The sequence below is a fragment of the Rhineura floridana genome, chromosome 13, assembly GCF_030035675.1.
Source record: "Rhineura floridana isolate rRhiFlo1 chromosome 13, rRhiFlo1.hap2, whole genome shotgun sequence".
Classification (NCBI taxonomy): Eukaryota; Metazoa; Chordata; class Lepidosauria; order Squamata; family Rhineuridae; genus Rhineura; species Rhineura floridana.
Window position 1 is genome coordinate 40,851,326 of NC_084492.1, and position 21,829 is coordinate 40,873,154.

At 48.6% G+C, this 21,829-nt stretch overlaps 1 protein-coding gene across 4 annotated transcripts in view; it reads left to right on the forward strand.

Annotated features, from left to right (window-relative positions):
- ZFHX3 (zinc finger homeobox 3) overlaps positions 1-21,829 on the forward strand; it is a 178,677-nt gene that overhangs the window by 6,535 nt on the left and 150,313 nt on the right. The gene's annotated exons all lie outside the window — the stretch shown is intronic.

Below are 21,829 nucleotides of genomic sequence, written 5' to 3' on the forward strand. Positions count from 1 at the left end.
TTACCTGTTTGCCCATGAGAGTAGTTCGCTGGGCGCATGGAGCAGCCTAGGTCTGGGTTATTGTTGGCTGTTTTCACTCTGGGCTCTGAAGTGAAAGAAACGGGTTTGGTGGCTGGTACTGGATATGCTCTTGATTTGGGAAAAGTTGATGGGTTGCTTTTGAATTCCCCTATGTGTGGGCTATTTTGGCAGTCTCTTCAAACTGCAAAAACCACCTTGTTACTAAACATTAAAACAGCACTTATCATTCTTAATTATGTTATTTTATTCCCAAGTGGTTGAAGAACACATAGCCCTAATCCTTGAACTTTGTGGTGCCTTTCCTTTCCTTTCCTTTCCTTTCCTTTCCTTTCCTTTCCTTTTCTTTTCTTTGAGGCCACTTCAGCTTTGCTGGGGTTAGGGTTTAGATTAATATCTTAACTTGGGATAGAGTTGGAAAAGAATTCTGAGAAAAATCCTGTAAATTGCTGGACTTCTGGGCATTTCTCGATCGGTGCCCGTTGTGCCTTGCAAAATCTGTTGCTAGCTGTAGTCCTGGGTGTTTCTGTCTCATTGCCTGAGCTTTCCTGCGGCTTGCTCACTTTCTTAAACTGTCTGAAGTACTTGAGAGTCCTTCTCAGAAGGGGAGGTCGTAAGTTAGTCAGCTGGTGGTGAAGAACAAGGTGCAGCTCATTAGTCTCTGTTGCTCAGGATTTAAAATTGCTTCTTTTTTGGACGCTAACTGTTGCAATGATTTACCAAAGCCCATCCCGCTCCTTAAGCCAGGTGCACTGTTGATATGCCTTTACTTGGGGGATGCTGGGCTTTGTGTGCAAAATGTGGAAATGGACAGAGGTCTGCCTTGGATGAATAAGTGTCTCTCTAAGCAGAGCGGACCCCATGTGTGGGAATGTACAGAGAGCTGCTTGGAAGAAGCAGTGCAGTGGCTTGCAGAGAAAAGGCAAGCAGCAGGCTGTGGGTGACAATGGCTTGCAGAAGGGAAAGTGGGGAGCATCCTTAGAGGTATTCTAGCTTGGTGCTGATGAACTGCAAGAGCCTCTGGGAGCATCTTCTGAATGGAACCATCTATGGAGGGGGTGAGCGAAAGGTGATGTACATCCTGGCAGATGCCCGAGTCAGACTAGGGTGACGGATGCTCCAAGGGGTCCTCAGGTGCTGATCCTCCTTAGTGGCTATCTCCCTGGGGAGCCTAGACTGAAGCCAGCCAGCCAGCCCGGCCCTTGTCTTGTTTGGTAGAGCTTAGTTGGCTCTGTATGTGAGTGAAGTCTGTGCTTGCTTAAGGAGCCTCTGGCTGTTGTGTACCCACCACCCTTGTCTCAAAGCCCCTCGTTCTGTCAGACAGAACTGTAGATGTCAGGCTTTGCACAGAAAGAAGAGCAGGCGCGGAGGGCGAGGGAGAGAGGAGCAGCAGGGCCAGGAGCTTCAAATTAACCTTCTGCTTTGTTGATGTCGAATGTGATTCTCTCTCTCTCTCCCCCCCCCCCATTGCATGCTGGCAAATTGAGAGTCTGATTCAATTTACATAAAGCTCTTAGGGAAGGCAGTTTGGGCCTCAGAAAGACCACACTCAGGCAGCGGCCCTCTGAGGCAGATCTCAGCTACGTGTTCCAGGGATGGCACAGGACAAGAAGAGGATGTTCAGGGCTTTGGCGTGCTGCAGATTCTGCTTTGTCAGATTCTTCTTTACCTTTACTCCTCCCTGCTCACTCGACACCTTTCTCCTACATCACTTTACCTTTCTTACCTCCAACACGTTCAGATGCTCATCAGCCTTGAAGGTCCAAGCTTTTGGCCTGGTGGCGTGGGGCTTCCCAGTTTTGGACGGATGCTTATGGACTGTCTTCGCTCTGGTGCATCAAATTTCTCTTGGGAAAGTGGTTATTATGGCTACTGTAGGAACCTGCAGACCAAATTGATGATGTACTAATAGCATTTGTTTGTAACCATATAGAGCTGTTTGTGAAGGATGTGTTCACACAACCTTTCCACTGACTTCTCAGTTGTCAGTTGCTGCGAGGCCTTTTTGTGTGATGCAGCAGCCCCTGCTGCACTGTGAAATCCTTCAAATCCCTCCTTGCCACCATTCCACTTGTCTATTTTATTTCTAGCTACTTACATGCCCGTGACATTTCACGAGGGGGTGGTGGTGGTGGTGGAGAGGGGCTTTGCACCGGTGTCTGTCTGCTGCTGCTGAAAGATCCGATGTAATGCTGGAGTCGATGAGCCAATTCCTGAGGCCCCGCCCTGCTGCCTCGGGAGCTCCCAAGGGAGCTCCCAAGGGTGGCGGAAGCTGCTGCCAGGCAGAGTAGGATGGGGGCTGCCCTCATGGCCTAGCCTGTGCATTGGTTGCCCGGGAGCAGCGGTGAAGGAGGAGGAGGAGTTTCTACCAGGGAGCAGAGCGGGGTGGGTATGGCCTTCCAGGTGGCTGCACATCCCCACCCCTGCCAGAGCTGTGTTCATGCTGAAGCTCTGGGGTTGCTGCCCTGTCGATGGCCTTCACAGGTGCTCCTGAGAGTAGTCACAGTGTTCCGTTTGGTAGGAAATGTGTACGTTCCAAAGTTGGCTAACAAAATCCAGACATGCAAATCAGCATGCAGCTTCCTCAAGCTGTCTACTCCCTCTCCCCACTTTAAGGGCACAGTAAGCAGAATTGTTTCCACTTGCTGCTCTTTCAGAAGGAAAGGGTGCCCAGCAGGACTTGGCTGGGATGGGGATTCCGGATGACATCATCAGAACAGAAAACACCTTGACTGATCTCGACACACAGGCAGATGCATGTGGGAGTTGGTGGTACTTTTAAGTGTCCTGGCCACAGACCACATTGGGTTTTAAAGGCCACTGGCAGGCTGAAGTCTGTATAATTCCACAAGTGTGTAAGGGTGTAATGTATTGTGGCATTGTCATGTGCCTTCAAGTCGATTATGACTTACGGAAACCCTATGAATCGGTGGCCCCCAAGAGCATCTGTCATGAACCACCCTGTTCAGATCCTGTAAGTTCAGGTCTGTGGCTTCCTTTGTGGAATCAATCCATCTCATGTTTGGCCTTCCTCTTTTTCTGCCCCCTTCTGTTTTCCCCAGCATGTTGTCTTTTCTAGTGAATCAGGTCTTCTTATTATGTGTCCAAATTATGATAACCTCAGTTTCATCATTTAGCTTCTAGTGACAGTTCTGGTTTAATTTGTTCTAATACCCAATTATTTGTCTTTTTCGCAGTCCATGGTATCCGCAAAGCTCTCCTCCAACACCACATTTCAAATGAGTTGATTTTTCTGTTATCCACTTTTTTCAGTGCCCAACTTTCACAGCCATACATAGAGATTGGGAATACCATGGTCTGATCCTGACTTTAGTGTGCAGTGATACATCTTTGTATTTGAGGACGTTTTCTAGTTCTGTCATAGCTGCCCTCCCCAGTTCTAGCCTTCTTCTGATTTCTTCCTCGCACAAAACACATTGCAGTTGGAAATTACTGACAAATGGATGACTATGGCAAGATCTCTCTGCCACCTTCCTGCCAGCAACTGTGGAAGCCAGTCCCCTGGTTGAGCATGACGGGTTGCTGGCCACTGGCTATTCTTACCACTGCTGAAATGCCTGTTGCCTTGAGAAGGTTGGGTGAGGAGAGGGAGAACCTGTATATTGCAGAGATCTCTGGGGAGAAGGCATTTCCAGTGTATGTCCGTATTCTGTGTGTGCAAATTGCATCGCACAGGCATAAATGGGGGGCTCCTTCCCTAAGAGTCTTTGGCAGTAGAGGAAAAACTGCCCACTGTTGCTTTGTTTTTGCCTTTCGGTGGGTGCCACAGAGAACCAAGCAGGCCTCCCGTCTTCAGAGCCGTTATATGCATAGATCCTCAGGTGCATGGGTTGTGTATGTGTTGGGTGTGAGAGGTATTTGCCTTTTTGTTGCCTCATCTGCTCTTCTTTCCAAAACATTTCTCTGCAGCTGGGCAAGGGGACCTGGATTTTGGAAGGGAGACCAGCGGCAGCCATGCTGGCTTTATACATGCAACCATTTTTGAGCTGAAGTGACAGTGTTAGTCATGGAATATGCTGCTGAGATGAATGGACAGCCACTTGCTAGAGCAGACTACAGCATGAACTTCAGCTACTAGGGTGCATGGGAGAGATTTCCCTGACCTGGCGTGTTTGCATACCACAGTTGCGGGCACGTCCAACCAGTAATGTAGATTCCCAGAAAATTTTGAATCGGAAAATGAGGGTAATTTGCATTGATAAATTTTTGGTTTGCATTGGGGAGCATTCTAATTTTTGTTTTACTTGCTGACCTACATGCAATGAAACAGGAGGGTTGGCAGCTGGAGTGCAGGTGGTGTAAATCTCAGTCTGAACCTGACCGAACACGGGTGAGGTTGTGCCATCATGCCTACCACGTGGCAAAGCTGATGGCAAAGAAAGCTTACTACTTTGTCACCATTAAGTCCACAAGTAGCTGTTCGGCAGAGCTTTTCCGGGTGGTGAATGATGGGCTTTTGTCATCTGGCCAAGAGAGCGTTGCTCTGACACCCTCAGAGGCCTGCTGTAACAACTTTGCAAGGCACTTTAGGGACAAAATTGCTCCGATTCGGACAGAGTTGGATGCCACAGTTAGAGCAAGTCCTGTGGAGGCATCCAGAGCACTGTCTGTTCCATCCATACTGCATCAGTTTCAATTATTGCAGCTTGAGGATGTGGACAAGCTGCTGGAAGAAGTGCAGCCCACCACTGCCCCCCCCGACCCTTGCCCATCTTGGTTTCCTAGAGCTAGCCATAGGGGGCTGACTGGGTGGATCCAGGGAGTTATCAGTGCTTCACTGGGGGATGGGGACGTCCCACCTCCGTTGAAGGAGGCAGTGGTGCATCCCCTCCTTAAGAGGACCTCCCTGTACCCAAAAGTATTAAACTATCACCCAGTGGGAAATATTCCCTCTGGGGCAAGTTCCTCCAGAAGGTGGTGGCAGTCCAGCTTCAAGCATGTTGGGAGGAAACTGATTACTTGAATCCATTCCATTCTGGCTTCAGATCTGGCTTTGGTCACCCTGGTTGATGACATCCTTCAGGAGAAAGATGGGGGAGTGCACCCTTGCTCGTTCTCCTTGATCTCTTGGTAGGTTTTGATACTGTTAACCATGGTGTTCTTTTGGAGCGTCTCAGGCAGGTGGAGGTTGGGGCCACTGTGGTCCAGTGGTTCCGCTCATACCTCCAGGGCCGCTTCCAAAAATGAGTTATGGGAGGTTACTGGTCAGCACCACGGGAACTGTCCTGTGGTGTTCCACAGGGTTCCATTTTGTCCCACATACTATGTGACATCTATATGAAGCTACTGGGAGCTTTCATCAGGAGATTTGGCGTGAGGTGTCATCAATATGCAGGTGAGACCCAACTCGGTGTCTCTGTTCCATCTGAATCAGCAGAGGCAGCTGAGGTGCTGGACTGGTGCTTGCAGGCATTGATGGGCCGGATATGGGCCAATAAATTGAGGCTTGGTCCTGAAAAGACAGAAGTGTTATGTGACTGGAATTCTCATGCTCGGGAGATGGGGAGACGGCCTGTTCTGGATGGGGTTGCACTCTCCTGGAGTTCTGCAGCCTGGGGGAACACTGTCAGTGGAGGCTCAGGTGGCCTCAGTGGGCAGGAGGGCCTTTTCCCAGCTCCAACTGCTCCACCAGCTTCAGCCTCTTTCGGACACAGATGACTTGGCCACGGTACTCCATGCTCACTTTCAGATTGGATTATTGCAGTGCACTCTACATGGGTCTGCCCTTGAAGATGACTCAGAAACTTCAACTGATCCAAGATGCAGCAGCCAGATTTCTGGCTGGAATTCCCTTTAGATTGGATATAAATCTTATTTTAAAACCGCTGCATTGGTTGCCAGTTTGTTTCTGGGTTTAATTTAAGGTGATCGTGCTAGTGTTTAAAGCCCTAAGCGATTTAGGTCCCAAATATCTGAAAGACCACCTCCTTCCCTACAGACCCTCTCAGTTGTTTTGGTAGTTCTGCCACCCTCAGAAGTTCGGGTGGTGGTGGCCCAGGAGAAGGCATTCTCTGTGGTGGCCCCTAAGTCGTAGAACTCTTTCCCCATTAAGGTTCATCTGGCAACTTTGCTGTACAGTTTTAGGCGAATGCTGAAGACGCACCTCTTTACCCTGGCTTTTGATACCTGAGGTAAATATTTTTAGGACCCACCTTATTTTGGGATTTTAGATTGTTTTTAAATTGTTTTAATGTCATATTTTAAAATAGTTGTAACCCACCCCTGGGACCTTTGGGTGAAGGGAGGATAGTAACTGATGGTGATGATGGTGGTGGTAATACTTGTATTTAGTAAACAAAGCTGACAACTTTGATGCTGCCAAGCTTGCCTTGCCTTGTATTTCCAATTGTCACCCATTCATTGTTGACTTATAAATTATGGCATTCTAATGAAATGAAGGATGGACCACTCCAATGTGCTCTCCGTGAGGTTTCCATTGGGATTGGTGTGGAAGGTGGTGCAGAATGCTGTGACCAGGTTTTTGAGTGGAGCACCTGTACGGGCACATGACACACCTGTCCTGAGGGAATTGCACTGGTTGCCACTCGGCTACTAGACCATGTCCAAGGGCTTGTTGTTAACATATAAAGCACTGGACAACTCTGGACCAGGTTACGTAAAACAGCCCCTGCCCCTGTATAGACCTGTAAGATCACTTTAATCTTTTGGGGAAATTCTACTCGAGGCACTGCACCCTATAGAATATCATAGGGCAGTGACCCAAAAATGGGCATTGCCTGCTCTTGGTCCTGTGTTATGGAATGTCCTTTCCTCTGCCATTCACCATCCTGTAAAAACATTTCCCCCCAGGCTTTCCCTGACCCATAAGATCTGTTTTTATTTGTTTGAATCCGCTGAATTCCTGGGTTTTTGTGTGTGTTTATACTGTTTTACTTTACATTTTTGTTTTAATGATATTGTGTATTGTATTTGTGTTGTATACTGCTGAGAGATTTTTAAAAATATTAAGTAGCCTGGTTTAAAAATGCTTTTAAATTTGTCTATGGAAGAATGAAACACTGGAAAACTTTCCAGCCCACTTAACTGTGTACAAGCACACCTGTACCTGGGAATGACCCTTTGCTTGCCTCCTCTTGGAAGGGGCCTGCTACGGTATCAGCTGAAGCTATAATTCCCAAGATTTCTTCCTCCGGTGGCCTTTGGCTGGCTTGGAAAAAGGGCAGCAAAAGTTTCCTCTTTGTATGGATTGCAGATCTGGTCTAATAAAGGGACCATGTTGCCCTCCCTCCCTTTTGTCTTTCTCTAGTGCAACCGCCCTTCTTCCTCCTCCTCCTCCTGGGCATTATTTGGGGGGAATTATTAAGCAAAAAAAATACTTGAAGCTGTAGTTTGATTTTTTTATTTTGATGGAAGATTAAATCTTTCCCATCGGTGCTCAGCACCTGGGATCACCTCTGTGGTCAGAGTAGCTGGTTCTGGCAATGAATTTGTGGGCTTGTTATGGTGAGAAAAGTAGGTACAGGCCCTGGGAGCCCTGACCTTGTGGGCTTGTGGACTCAGAGGTAGCTGGAGAGCAAACAGGAGGCTCTTAGAGTGTCTGTTGAATACAGTCGCAAGCAAGACAAGTGGCTCACGCAGCATAAGAAACAACATTTCCTTTGACAAAATGCAGCTCTCTGCAGTGCACCCCAGTTTTGCTCTCCCTTGCATTTAGTGCTGTTGCTGCTTGAACGTTGTACAGCACCAGCAGGGGGTACCCTACAGAACCTGAAAGTGGCATTGGGTGCATCCAGGTACACAGTTGTTGCTTCCGGGTTCTGCACAGGACCTGGAGGCCTGTCCCTGTAATACCTTCCACTGTAATAACTTAGTTATGCTGTAGAAAGTAGGACTCTCTGTTTCAACTAAAGATTTTGGCTTGAGGTGGAACTGCAGGAACTCTCTTGCTTTGTTCTCCCTGTTGGACTTTTGTGGAGTCACTTGCCTTGGGGGGGCGAGAGAGGTGTTGTGAGCGGCACTGCTCCACAGGAGCACCACAGTCAGGAAGTGCTGTTTCCGTGGTGCTCTGGAGTAGATGGTTTACCTCGGCTGTACTGTTTCCTGCAAGGTGTGTCCAGTTCAGTGAAGTCATAAGGCCTGTTCCACACTTTGTTGTGCTTTTCCCACTAAGCTTCCATTGAGGGACATTCCATTCATTCATTCATTCATTCATTCATTCATTCACAGCAGTTGTCACAGAGAGGAAGCCAGCCACTCCGTGTTGGACAAAAATATCCTGCCAAGTGTTGGGGAGGGCCCTGCTCTTGCACTCCTGAGTAGACGCTTCAGGAAATGCATGTGTGGTGGAGGCGCTCTGAAATGCGTGTTGGGGTTTGTGGGGCACACATGACTCTTCTGCACAGAACTTGAGGCCTCTTGGAGGGAACTAGCAAGGAGCCATGGGGCAGGAGGGGGCTGCGGAGGACTTATTTATTCATTCATTTATTTATTTATTAAATTTATTAGTCGCCCATCTGGCTGGTTGTCCAGCCACTCTGGGCGACGTACAAGATAAAAAACAATACATTAAAACGTTAAAATTTAAAACCATAACAGTAAAAACCTAACCCACCCCAAAAGCCTGCCTGAAGAGCCAGGTCTTCAAGGCCCGGCGGAAGCTCATCATAGAAGGGGCATGGCCTGTTCAGCTCAGGAGTGGCGGTGGGGGGGTCAGGTGCTGTGTGGTGGCCACCCACCCTGCGTCTGGGACTGCCTCTGGGCCCTCCTTGTGACTTCCGGAGCTGGCTGACCCCATGGTGGCTGCAGCTGAATTCTGAAACGCTTCCTTCCTTCCTTCTTGGACTGTTTCCCCCAGAAGTATGACTGAGTTGGGTCCACTTCTTCCTGGCTTTACATTGGGGTGGAAAACCACGCTCTGCCTCTCAGAGGTAGAGCTTTTCCTTGCTACTGGGGCATCGGTGTCTGTGTCTCGTGTCGGGCTCCTTCAGGGAGCAGAGATGGTGCTTTGTGATGGGCACATCAAGAAGCCTGACTTGAGAGGTGCAGCTCTAAGTCTTTGCAGAGTGCAGTTTTCGGAGAAGCTCCTGAGAGGAGGAAACTGCGCCAGGCAGCTGGAAGTGGTCTGCCATTTATCGCAGAGTTCGTGGTTGCCCTGAGTGTGACTTGAGGGATGAGCAGCTGTTCTTCCCTCCCCACTCTCTGCTACCCCCTTTGTTTGAGGGTGGGATACACAGCAACGAATGAAATGCCTTTGATGCAGCTGCCTCTAGAGAGGCAGCAACAGCTTCCCTGGGGAACTCTGAAGTATGTAAGTGCCACGGGGCTCTTCTCTTCTGTGGTTAGCCTTGTGTCAGAGAACTTTCTTGGGCTCTGTAGTCCCTGCTGTCCCAGAAGGTCTGTGGGAAAGGAGGAGTGCCGGTTCCCAGTCATTCCCAATTATTACAATGGTGGGGGTGGGGGTGAGGAGGTTGTGTGTGCACAGACTAGGGAGGACACCTGGGGGCTGCCTGGGAGCATCTCCTTGCTGCCTCTGCACTAGGCTGGACCATGTGCAAGGACCTGATCTTTCAGTGGCTTCCTGTGGCCGGAGTGCTTTCTTGGCAAAAATGCAGAGGAGGTGTGGTGCTGAATGTTACCATCTCTTGGAAGGCTGATGCCATGCCAGAAAAAACTTGGGGGGGGGATGAGGGGAGCCTGAGGCTGTGCCAAAGGGGGGGGTTGGATCAGCACTTGTGCATGGTGAAGTGGCGGTAGAGGTGGTGGAATGTTAATTCCGTTTAATGCTGATTTTGTGCTCTGTGCAACCACGGTTTGCTGCCTCAGATCTTGATCTTGCAGTTAAATGATTCCCCCCTCCCTTGCTTCCATTAGCTCAGCGTTGAGGTGGTTAAGATTTGACTGCTCACTACCATCTCGGGTGTGTGAAAGTTGGATGGATGTGTGCCTGGCTATCGCAGCTGCTGTGGAGAAGTCTTGAAGGGCTTGGAAGTCTAACCACCTCTAGTTGGGCTGACAGTTGTATGTGTGTCCTTCACCTTTCCAAGCATTCTGGAATGCAGAAAGAAAAGAGTAGAAGCGGAGCACTGGAGGCATCCTAGCAGCCCACCCACTTCAGCTTTCTGCTTGGTGCAGGCAATCCGCAGCTGGGACGCCCCAAACAGATTGCTGCCCAGCCCCTGTCTGGAGCCCACCTACCCCTCTGTAAACAGGGGCAAGGCTGGGCTAGTGGCTCTCTGCAGTGGTGGTTGTAGAAGATGCTGGGTTGGGCTTGTCAGCCTGTTTTGTTGGCTACTGTGTTTGGTGATGCAGGCAGGATTGTTGCAAATCAGTTTCTGCCAAGAGGCCCAGAGTAGGATGCCAGGAAAACCAGTATTTCATTTTGAAGACAGCATTGCTTATTTTAAGCCCATATAGATGTAAAAGATGAGTTTGAAAAGCTGAAAGGCACTTGGGTGGGGATGGGGGGTTCCACAGCTCCCCGCTGCCTCCTCTTTCCCCTGGCAGGGGCCGCTGGCCAATATCCTCGGATTTCCTTTTGAGTCTGACACCCTGTTTTGCAATAAGAACGCAACATGGGAGTCAGCTTGAATAAGACCGTGTGTCCATTTTTTGTCGCGGTTGCTGAGGCTGTGTCTAGTAAAACAGGCATACTTGATTTGTTATATTGGGGAATGAAGTAAATGCTCCAGAGTTGGAGTACCAAGGTAGCTTGAGTGAAGATGAATGAATTTAAGATAAATCCAGGGAAGGCAAGAGGTGATGGTAGTGTGGGTGGCGATGGGCTGCTTGGCTGGTTGGGGAATATGCCCCACCCCCTCCTAGAAGGGCCCAGCTTATAGTCTGGTGATGCTGTCTGGCCCAGCATTGCTTCGGTATTCCAAGGTGGCAGCTATGGCCAAAGGGCCTCTTGCCAGCTGCAGCTGATGGGCTAGTTCCACTGGCTGCTGGAAGAGAGAGACCCAGTCACTGCCATTCAAGCCCTGGTGACTTCCAGATGAGCCTACTGTGATGCACTGTTTGTGGCGCCCCCTTTGAAGATGGTTTACATATCCATTTAGAAAATGTATCTCCTGCCTTTCAGTGGCCAAATGGCATGCCCAAGGTGGCTTATGAAAGAGGAGTGGTCTGATGTACTCTATGAGTTTTGCCTCTCTCTCTCTCTCTCTCATTTTGTGATGGGTTTTGCACTTATTTTGTTCTATATTTTAATACCGTCTGGAAGCTGCCTTTGGAAGGTTGCTGCCCTAAAAGGTAGCCTATCAACCTAAAGGGCAGCCAGGGCAGAGGGTCTTTTCAGCTGTGACACCCTCTCTACGGAGCCGTCTCCCCTCTGAGTTATGGTAGGTGCCAACATTGATGGTATTTCATCTCTGCTGAAAACTTGTTTATTTTCCCAAGCCTTTGCTGGTAATTAATACCGATCTGTTATTAATCTGTTTGCTTTGGATTTACAGTTTTTATGGTGATTGTTATATTGGTGATGGTTTTATTGTAATATTACAATTTTGCTGTACAGTCATGTGCTTTGTATTTTTTAAATGAAAAGCGCTATAAAATATTTTAAATAAATAAATAAATAAAATTTCCAAACCATGATACAGCAGCACAGAATAAGATTTCCAGTCAGTAACAACTATAGAAGCTTTAAAAGAATTGCAAACTAAAACTCAGCAATGCTTAAAAGTCGGGGGAAATAAAAAGGTCTTTGCCTGGTGCTGAAATGCCTGGCAAAGGTGCAGTTGGCACCTGCCTTGTTTTGGACGGAGGGGGTGTCCAGGGAAGAGTCTTCAGTGTATATTTTGGCACAAGAATGTATTGGTATGAAGATCGTCCAGTAGATACCCGCGTCCTACCCCATGTACGGCTCTCATAGGGAGCATTTTGAATTTGGACCGGAAGTGAACAGGGAGCCAGTGAAGCAATTTCAAAGTGGGTGTGATGAGAACCCACCTCCTTGGCCTTGTTAGCAGGCTAGCAGTTTCTTTCTGAGCTAATTGTCTTCAAGGCAGCCCCACGTAGAGTGCATTGTACTCACCCAACCTGGATCCAGAAACTTTGGCTAGTGATGAATGTGGCAGGTTGCTCATTGACAAGGTAAGATCAGTTTGCTCATATTTCCCCCTTGGACAGTGACACTGACTCCAAATTTTCTCGGTGAGCGTCTCCTTCCAAATGAACCTCTGGCTCTTAAGGTGTCCAAGGAGGTCCTGCTCCATATTCCACTGCATGAAGAAGTTAGATGAGCCTTTGCAAGGAACAGGGCTTTCTCTGTGGCAGCCCCACTTTGTGCCAGGAGCAGTTTGTTTTAGCCACCTCCCTGCTCTCCTGTCAGAGCCAGCTGGACTGTTCTTTCCCAGAGCCTCTGCAGTTTCTGCTTCCGATGCGTGTTCCTGTTTTGTTTTGTTGCATGAGATCTTGTTGTTGGTTTTACTAGGATTGCTTTTATTATCCATTTGTTTGATTTTTATTTATTTATTTATTTATTAGATTTGTATCCTGCCCTTCCTCCCAGTAGGAGCCCAGGGCAGCAGTTGCTATTTATATTGCGTTAACTTGTAATTTATATATATATATATATATATATCTTTCTGTATAAATAAAATCTGTTCAGAGCAAACTAAAAAAATCTGACTAGATTTTTCAATTTAACTTTTAAATAGTCAATAGATAGACATCTTGCTGTTTGGGAATCCTGCTGTAAAGCGGGAGGGGGGGCTCCAGGCTTCTGGAATCTCCTTTGTGTTTTTACTAAGGCCCCAAGATCCACCAACTGGAGTCATGTGCAAAAAAAGTACTCATAGAATTAGAGTATATGGTGGCTCTGTGCAGCGCTGAGCATGTATCTTTGTTTTGATACTGGAATGGAGCTGAGCTCAGTCTTTCCTCACAAAGATCCATGGCTTGGCCTCTTGCGTTCAGCAGGCTAATTTAGAGGGTGGGGTGGGGTCATTTTGTTGCCACTGTTACACAGCTGGAAGACAGAAATCCTGCTGATCTGCTGCAAATCACCCAGAGATCTACTAGTAGATCCTGATGTACCTTGTGTCCACCCATGCTGTAAAGAATGTAAGTGGATGTCTCTTTAGTCTGCAACACTCTGTCACCTGGCAAAGGTGTGCCTTGTCTTCTGAGCAGGTGTCCTCGCAATGAGTGGGCTTGAGTTTATGCTTTTCTTAAAAAAAACAAAACCAACCCTACAGAACTCATTGAAGGGCTTTATTGCCCATGTCCCTGTGTGCTTTCACGGGTAAGATGGTATCAGGTAAGATGACAGGGGCTTTGTACTTTCTGTGCGCTCCAGGGAGGCCTGCCCTTGAAGATCAAGTGTGAAGTAGCTCTGGTTTTGTCAGCAGCACTCGGTTTCTGTTTGGATTCTGGACTCTGCGTTGTGCTGCCATGGGCAGAGGGGAACTAGCCGACTCTGGAAGCCTGGGTTGCCCAGGGCAGGTGGGAGGGTGGGGCTTGCTTACAACCTGTGGAGAAGCCGCTGAATTGGCATATTACGGTGTCTGTGTCATAAGTGGCCAAAGGGTGCTTCTTTTGGGGAAGTTATTTATTTAATTAATTTATATCCTGCCCATCCTCCCAAGGGAGCCCAGGGCAACAAACACATAAACACAACATTTTAACAACAACAAAGCAGTCTAGAAACAATTAAGAGATAAAAACATTCTGTAACGATTTCCAGAAAAACAGCAACTTGTGTGCAAATAGCAGCAGTGATGCAATGAAAGATCTCCAGCTGGAATAGAAATACTCTTGGTGGTGGATCATGTCTTGCCACCCATTCCTGGCTGCTTTATCTGCCACCACCTGACTGTGCCTTTAATGCACGGCCACCTTTCCGTCTTCTGAGGGTGGGGTCAATCTGTGGAACTCCTTCTGGAAGAACTGGGGTATGTGGAATTCTTGCCCAGTCCAGGCTAGCCCCAAAGGGAAGGGCTGTGGTCATCCTGAGACCCCTTCTGGTGCTTGTGCTGAAGCAGCATTGAGGCTCTGAGGTGCCCAGCCTGCTTCATCCGTTTCCTGTCCTGCGCTGTGGCCTGGCACTTTTCTTTGCCCAGAGGTGGGCCGGTCTCCCTTCTGCCTGAGGGAGCTGGCAGGCTGCCTCCTTTCAGTGACCCACCCAGAGCTGCTGTCCAGGGTAGATTTGTATATGCTAATGGCCTTGACTGGTCCTAGCTTGTTTGTAGTGATTTGTGACTGCATTTATATGCAAATACTAACAACTTGCCGCTGAGTTAATTGGCACTTTTCTCTTTGCTTCCTACAGCTTTGAGAAAGGGTTGGTTTCTTTTTATTCTGGCCCTTGAGGACTCCTTAAAGATGTGTACCTACCACAGTGAGGCGGAGGGCAGTGAACTCCTGGTAGTTCCTTAACATTTCTGCATGGGAAAGTGATTGTCTGGATTTCCTCATTGTGAGGCAAGCTCGTGCTGCCCTCCTCCTGCAGCTATTGGGGTTGTAATGTGCACTGAGCTTTCAAGCATGGCTGGAGGTTAAAGACAACCACCTCTCTGCCTTGATAGAGTTGCCCCATGGAGGCTTTTTTTGTTAAGAATTCTACAGTGTGTGGCTCTTAGCAGTTGGTTTCTTCCTCAAGACTTGGCTCTGTGCGGTGCAGGGTCCTCCTTGTGTTTGCAGCAAGGGACACAGCAAAACAGAAAATTGGCAGTTGTGGGTACTTGCCGCCCAGGAAAGCCTTGGCCTTTATGTGCTTCCTCTTAACAGTGGTACGTATTATTTAAGATGTTGGAGTAGTCTCCCACCAATCTTTGCTTTTGGATTATTTATTTCCATTTATATTCCATTCTTCAAACAAAATCACAGAGCGATTAACAAATAAAAGTGTAAAATACACAAGAGTAAATAATTTGTGATAACATATTAAACTCACAAAAAACCTCATCTTCAGAACAGCCCCATGACAGTACATTCCAGGGAACTGTTGGACAGCTTCAAGATTCCTAAACCCAATTAAGCAACAACATCTGGAGGACCAGAAAGTCTTCAGTGAACCATGAAGCTGAAATCCTGATGATGCCTAACATACTGCACCTCCAGAGGCAAGGAATTCCACAAGAAGGGCACCCTGGTTGAGAAGGCCTTATTCAGGTCACCACCACCCCAGCCTTGCCCAACAGTGGGACCCTGAGAAGGTGCGTAGCACCCTGAGATTAACTGCACTTTCCCTTCCACCTTTCCTCTCCCATTTGTGGGATTCCTTGCCCTCAGCTTGTCTTTGGACAGGAGCAGCTGGGATTCTGGAACCAGTTGCACTTTTGGTTGCTTGAGCATGCTTCAGGGTTTTGGGAGGGCCTGCAGCAGGCCCCAGAGTCAGCCTTTGGCATCTCCTATTAAAAGGATCTTATCCTGGACAATGGTTGCCAGCCTCAGTGGGCAACGCTGGGCTGGCTGGCTGTTCTTTCAGTATACGGCAGTTTTGTGTTCACCTTGAGCATGCCTGTCTCTCTAAAAGTGTGAACCACCCTGGGCTGAGGACATACTTTTCCTAGTACTTTCCACAGGGCATTTCGCAGAGGTGGCTATGCTTTGCAAAAGTAACTGTTACAAAAAAAAACTTTAAAATCATATGTTTATGAGAATATACCTGCATTTTCCGGTGGCTGATGTTGAGGAGGAATTGGCTCTTAGGTCGTAGGTTCAGTCAAGGTCTAGTCAGGAGGGGGAACTTTTCCTTGTTTCTTGTTTCTGTTTTTGACGTGGGGGTGGATGTCCATTTGCTCTCGTCGCATGTTTCTGGAGGACGTCTCCAGGCATCCAGGCAAGGCTGTGGGGGCCCAGTGTCAACCCGGCCTTGGGTAGTCCACAGTGTCCTGGCTCTTGCAGTTTCTACCTAGAGAGGGCTGAGGCTTCCTGCCACTCTGGCCTGCAACAAAATGTTTTTTACAGTTACTGAGTCAGTTAGAACATTTTTTAAGCCTTTGTTTTTGCTCTTGAAAAGTAGGGCTGTGGCGCATGGCTGCAGGCAAGGAGCCGCAGAGACTGAGCTGGCTGCAGTTTCTAATCTGTGCTGACACTATCCCCCCCCCATGTAGGAGGGAGGGAGGGAGCTGCACAGCACACGTTGCCTGTTTGGAGAAGGTTGTGTTGACAGTGTGAGGGAATTGGGTGTTTGTCCCATAGCTGGGCTCTTGGCTGGCCTTTGGGGCCTCTCTGCCAGACTGCTGGTGTGTCCTGCCTCAGCGGCAGCAGCAGCAGCTCCTGTGTCTTGGGCCTGGGCCTGCCTTCCATGGAGGCACAGGCAGGCAGCTTGTGTAAGGGTGGGTGGGGCACTCCGCCTTGACTTCCTCGCTGCCCGTGGCCAGAGTTTCCGTGCTTGTGGCTAGAGGGCTGCCAGTGTCTGATCCAGCCGAGTATGGTGTGGCTGGCGCCCACTGGAGGCATTTCTCCAGTCTCCCTTGCTGTGCTTGCAGAAGGGGCAGAATCTTGCAGGGCTCTCGCCTTCTCTGCCTCCTGCCCTCAAAGACAAAAGAGGTCTGGAAGGGCAGACCTGTCCTGCTGCATTCCGAAGCAACTTGGTTTTGGTTAAGCCAAAGCGTGTGTGTGCGTGCGATGTGGGTCTTTCCTGACTGACAGTAGCAATCAAAGTGCCTGAGGAAGATGCTCTCTGCCTCCATCTGAAGCCCAGGCGCTGGCTTTTCACCCCTTTCTTCCTCACGGGCTCTTGCAAAGAGCGCTGGGCTTTGTGCAGGCTAGACCCCCCTCTCCCTCTCTCTCTCTGTGAAGAAGCGCATTCCTGTGTTAATCCTGCTACAGCAGGAATGCAAATGGCTGTAGTGGCTGGGCCTCTGATGCCGCGTCTGCGAGGCCCAGGCCTTTGCTGTGGAGGGCAGTGGCCCCCGTGGAAGGGAGGAGGTGAGCTCTGGCGAGGTCTCTTCTGCCTAAGGGGTCTTCAGCTGCTAGGGAGGGCCTTTGCAAAGAAGTCCCAAGACCAGGGGCAGTGGGGCTGGCTGAGCCACGTGGGGCTGGGATATGTGTGGCGTTGATTCCCTTAGTAGTAAATGGTTGGTGTCTGCTAGATTTCTCTCTTCTTTCTCTGAACTTTACAAACAGCACAACTCTTGGGAAGTTTTGACATCTACTTAGAAATCTTGAACAGAGAGACGCACCATGAGCTGCTGCTTGGCTTCCTTTTGTTTCAGTTTCTTTTCCAGCCACATCTATGCGATTGTGTGAGGACTAGAGACTTCTTCAGTAAAAGGAAGCTGGCACTGCGTGTGAGCCATGTAGGAGTGTCCCGAAGTCTACAAGAGCGCATCTTCCTGCCTAGCATGTGAAGGACGTTGATTGTTTGCTGCCATCCCCTCCCCAGCTGTAGTGGCATAGGGCAAGAGGAGGTCTGTTGGATTCTGGGGGAGAGCTTGCCTTTCCAAGATCTTCCTGTCTTTTGCCGCCACCTTTTGCTTTCTACCTCATTTCCTAGATGGCAGGAATTCCAGTTTCTTGGAATCAGTGCTTACCTGCTGAAATTCTTGATCTCTGATCAGTCAGAGCACCTGTGCTTTGGCTTTTAAGTACCATGCCAGCGATCTTGACAGGTCTGCTGGAGTTTCCTTTTCAGCCTGTTCATTGGCAGGCCTCTGTTCGCAATGCTACATGCATTAAAAGCGGTGGAATACCTGAGCTGAGCTTTCACTCCTCATCAATATGCGAGAGAGACTTTGGCAGTGGTGGGACTATGTGTGGCTCCAGAGGCTCTCCTCCACGATTGGAGAGAGAAAGGCTGTGGGGCGGTGTGTGTGTGCAAAGGGAAGTGGTGTTGAGGAGAGGAGCTCTCTCTTTGCAGGGTTTTCCCTCATTGCTCTCCAGCAACGGTATTCCTCTGTTGCAGGTTCCATAGTAGGGCTTGTGAATTCCTCCCCCTCAGGGCATGTTGCTGCAAGGTGCTTGGTTCTGAGCCCTTTGCAGATCCATTGGAGGTAGCGGGGGCTCTCCCCTTAGAGGGAGACTGAACAGGAGGAAAGCCCAGTGGCGCCTGGTCCCTGCTGGGTGGAGGAGAGCAGCAGCTGTCGACCTTGGGTGAAAAGTTCAAATCTGCATTTAAAAGGCAGAAGGCTATTAAGGACTGTGACGTCTGGGGTCAAGTTGAAATGGTTCTTGGGTTTAATTAATTGAACCTTTCGTTGAGGTTCCAGGCAGCCTATATTGCCCTCCAAAATGCGCTGGAGGGAAACAGGAATTGTGGCCTCTGCAGTGCTGGCTTCGCTGCCAGAAAGCGCCTGGGGAAGCCCTTGGGGGGGGGCGCATTCCCTTGTGGGAGTAACTCTTTGGCTCCTCTCCGAAATGGTGAGCCAGCTGTAAGCCGGGTCTCCCCAGTGCCCAGGCCTCTTCCTGAATCACTAGGCCGAGCTCTCCACGCTCCCCCAGCCTGATGAGTGAGTGCAACTGTTTGAGCTCCATGGAAACCCTGTGCAAGATCACAGCCTCCCCTCTGAAGAGGTGGAGGGAGGTTCATGTGCTCAGGACTCTTGTCTCCATGGTGAGGAGGAAGGGGGTGGGGCAGGCCTAGCTTCTTAGGCTTTTGCATCACTCTGTGATCCACTGGCAATGGGGAAGTCACTGGGTTAGGGGCCTGTTCTGGCCTAGTGTATTGGAGCTTCACAGCGTTGTGTTGTCAGCTGGTAGCTGTGAGGCCAGTCTATTTCTTCTACGTGGCTGGACTGATCAAGGGACCCCCCCCACACACATTCTGCAAACGTTCACAAGATGGCAGCTGCTCCTCTGGTGCCCTTTGGTGCCTGCCTGCAGACAACACACGAGCAGCAGATCTGGTGCTTGTATGGTGACACCAAGCGAGGGAGTGGGTGCCTTCAGATGCCCAGCCAGTCTTGGTGGTGTAGGGGGCTGAATCCCGAAGGATGTGACGTCACTGTACTTGATTTCATTTATTGAAAGAATTTATAACCAGCCACTGTCCATAACATTGTGGCAATGTACAAAAATAAATAAAAACAAAATATGAAGTTGAAGTAATCAGAATATGTCAAATCCATCTGTAAAAACAGCAGAAACTAGGGTGCATAAAAATCAGTGCTTTTTAAAAAAAACTCAGATTTTTTAATTTAAATAGTTTTTATTGTTTAAAAATCATTAATAAAATAGTAAATTTCTCTTTCATTCAATTCTATCTTATTACACACATGCTAAACCTACACTTACAGTCTCACAAAAATGAACTAATGGCGCTGTCACACTCACATACAATGAGGTCCCTACCAATCAAACATGGGCATTCATAGAATCATAGAATAGTAGAGTTGGAAGGGGCCTATAAGGCCATCAAGTCCAACCCCCTGCTCAGTGCAGGAATCCAAATCAAAGCATTTCCATTTTTCATCCCTTGAAAATGGCCCTGCCCAGCCCAACTACAAACTCTTGCTTCTTGGAAGTTCTGGGCTTTCCGTTTCTGTTTCTCTGACCCAAGTTACATGTGCAAAGGCGCAGGCTAGATGGGAATGGGATTGTTGTTCTGAGCTGGTGTGGTGGTGGAGGTGGGCCACCCAAGGCAAAGGATTCTAGGGCAGAGACTGTATGGAAAAGCAGCTGGAGGCAGAGTAGACAGGACCTGTGGAGAGGCCTGGGAAGAAAAAAAGGGAAGACATTATAGGACAGACGCACTTCCAGTTCCTAAAGTCCCCCGCACTTTTGCCACAGAAGAACTGTCAGGGCTTCTGGGCCTAAGAGAGACCCTATCTGGGAATATTTTGAAGAAATTCCTTCCCTGGGCAAAAAAGCAGGAGTTGAACAAGCAGGAAAACTTCTGTTCGTGTTCCTCTGACTCAAATTGACAGTGGGAGTGGGGAAGATGAAACCTAGTTGTAGGCATTTTAAGAGTGTTGTGATGACTTCGTTAATAAAATCTGAAAGTTAAAAACAAGCATTTAAGGGCAGCCATCGGCTCTGCCTTGCGTTCAGCCCATCAGCGCCGTCTCCAAGGCCTGCTTTTGACAAGGATCAGCCACACTCCACAGTTCCCCATTGGAAAAGCTCCTGGAGTGTGGCTGATCCCAGCAGGGCTTAAGGTCACAGCTGAGCAGTGGTGAATTCAAGCCTGCTTTTAGCAACGATTGGCTCTCCTTGGGAGCTCTGATCTGGAAGCAGTCCCAGCAGAGGTTGCCTCTGGTGCTGAATACAAGCCCTGTTTGCCAAAGGATTGTTGTGAGCACATGTTAAGGCTCCTGATGGGTCCTTTGCTGCTGCTGCTTTGCCTCCCCCAACAACTGATTTCATATGATGTCAAGTGTGGAGTGAATGGTTGTAGCTTGTGAACCAAAGTCAAACCAGGGCCTGGTTGTGTCTGTGCGCTGGTCTGGACGGCCGCCATCGTTGGACTAAAAAGTCCCCTACTCTCCTCTAGACGGGCTTGAAGTGTTTCAAGTCAGGAAAGATGACTTGTGCTTTCACATGCTCTTCCTTGGCGCTGTTCAGCTGGAAGCACTTCTTGGCATTCAACATATTCTCCATGGTTTCCGGCAAGATCTTGAACTTGTTTTCATTAGGCTCCATTCAAACTGTAGAATATTTATACCTAAGAGCATCACTTGGCCATTTTTATGTGACACCAGTAGGGCTGAGCTGGGCTTCGAGGGGTTCTTCAATTTCAACATAAGGGAGGGTTCATCACTCCTTGGATATAGAAGGAGGTTGTGCTTGAGTAAATGCATCCATTTCCAAAACCAACACTCCATGAACAGAGGATAAATAAGCCACAAAGCCTCCAAACGTCTGTTCTTGGGTAGGGTGACCAGAGTTGTGCTGAATGACCTCAAGACCTCCGATATGCCTCCTTGCAGCCAGGAGTTTCCCCTTGCTGCTGATTGTGTTGTGTGGCAGCTGGACAGGCACCTGTCAGGTATGCTTTAATCTGGATTCCTGCATTGAGCAAGGGGTTGGACTTGATGGCCTTAGAGGCCTCTTCCAACTCTACAATGCTATGATTCATAGAATCATAGAGTTGGAAGGGGCCCATAAGGCCATCGAGTCCAAGCCCCTGCTCAATGCAGGAATCCAAATTAAAGTATACCCGACAGGTGCCTGTCCGGCTGCCTCTTGAAGGTCTCCAGTGTTGGAGAGCCCACTACCTCTCTAGGTCATTGGTTCCATTGTCAAACCGCTCTAACAGGAAGTTTTTCCTGATGTTCTGTTGAAATCTGGCTCCCTGCAACTTGAGCCCGTTATTCCGTGTCCTGCACTCTGGGACAATCAAGATGAGATCTTGGGCCTCCTTTGTACCTTTCAAGTACTTGAAGAATGCTATCATATCTTCCTTTAGTCTTCTCTTCTCAAGGTTAAACATGCCCAGTTCTTTCAGTCTCTCTTCATCAGGCTTTGTTTCCAGTCCCCTGATCATCCTTGTTGCCCTCCTCTGAACTCATTCCAGTTAGTCTGCATCCTTCTTAAAGGGTGTCCAGAACTGGACGCAATACTCAAGATGAGGCCCAACCAGTGCTGAATAGAGTGGAACCAATACTTCATGCATTTTGGAAACTAATTTTCTGTTAATGCAGCCTAAAATAGTATTTGCCTTTTTTGCACGTTTGGCTCATATTCAGCTTGTGATCAGCAACAATCCCAAGATCCTTCTCGCATGTGATATTGCTGAGCCAAGTATCCCCCAACTTGTAACTGTGCATGTAGTTTCTTTTTCCTAGGTGTAGAACGTTTCCCTTATCCCTGTTAAATTTCATTGTTGTTTTCTTGGCATACTTGGGTTTCAATCCCATGCATTAGGGAGTCTCCCGCCACTACAACCAATCTCTCTTTTTTTTTGTCGTGGGGTGTGGTTTCATTGCCTCTGCTTCACTGA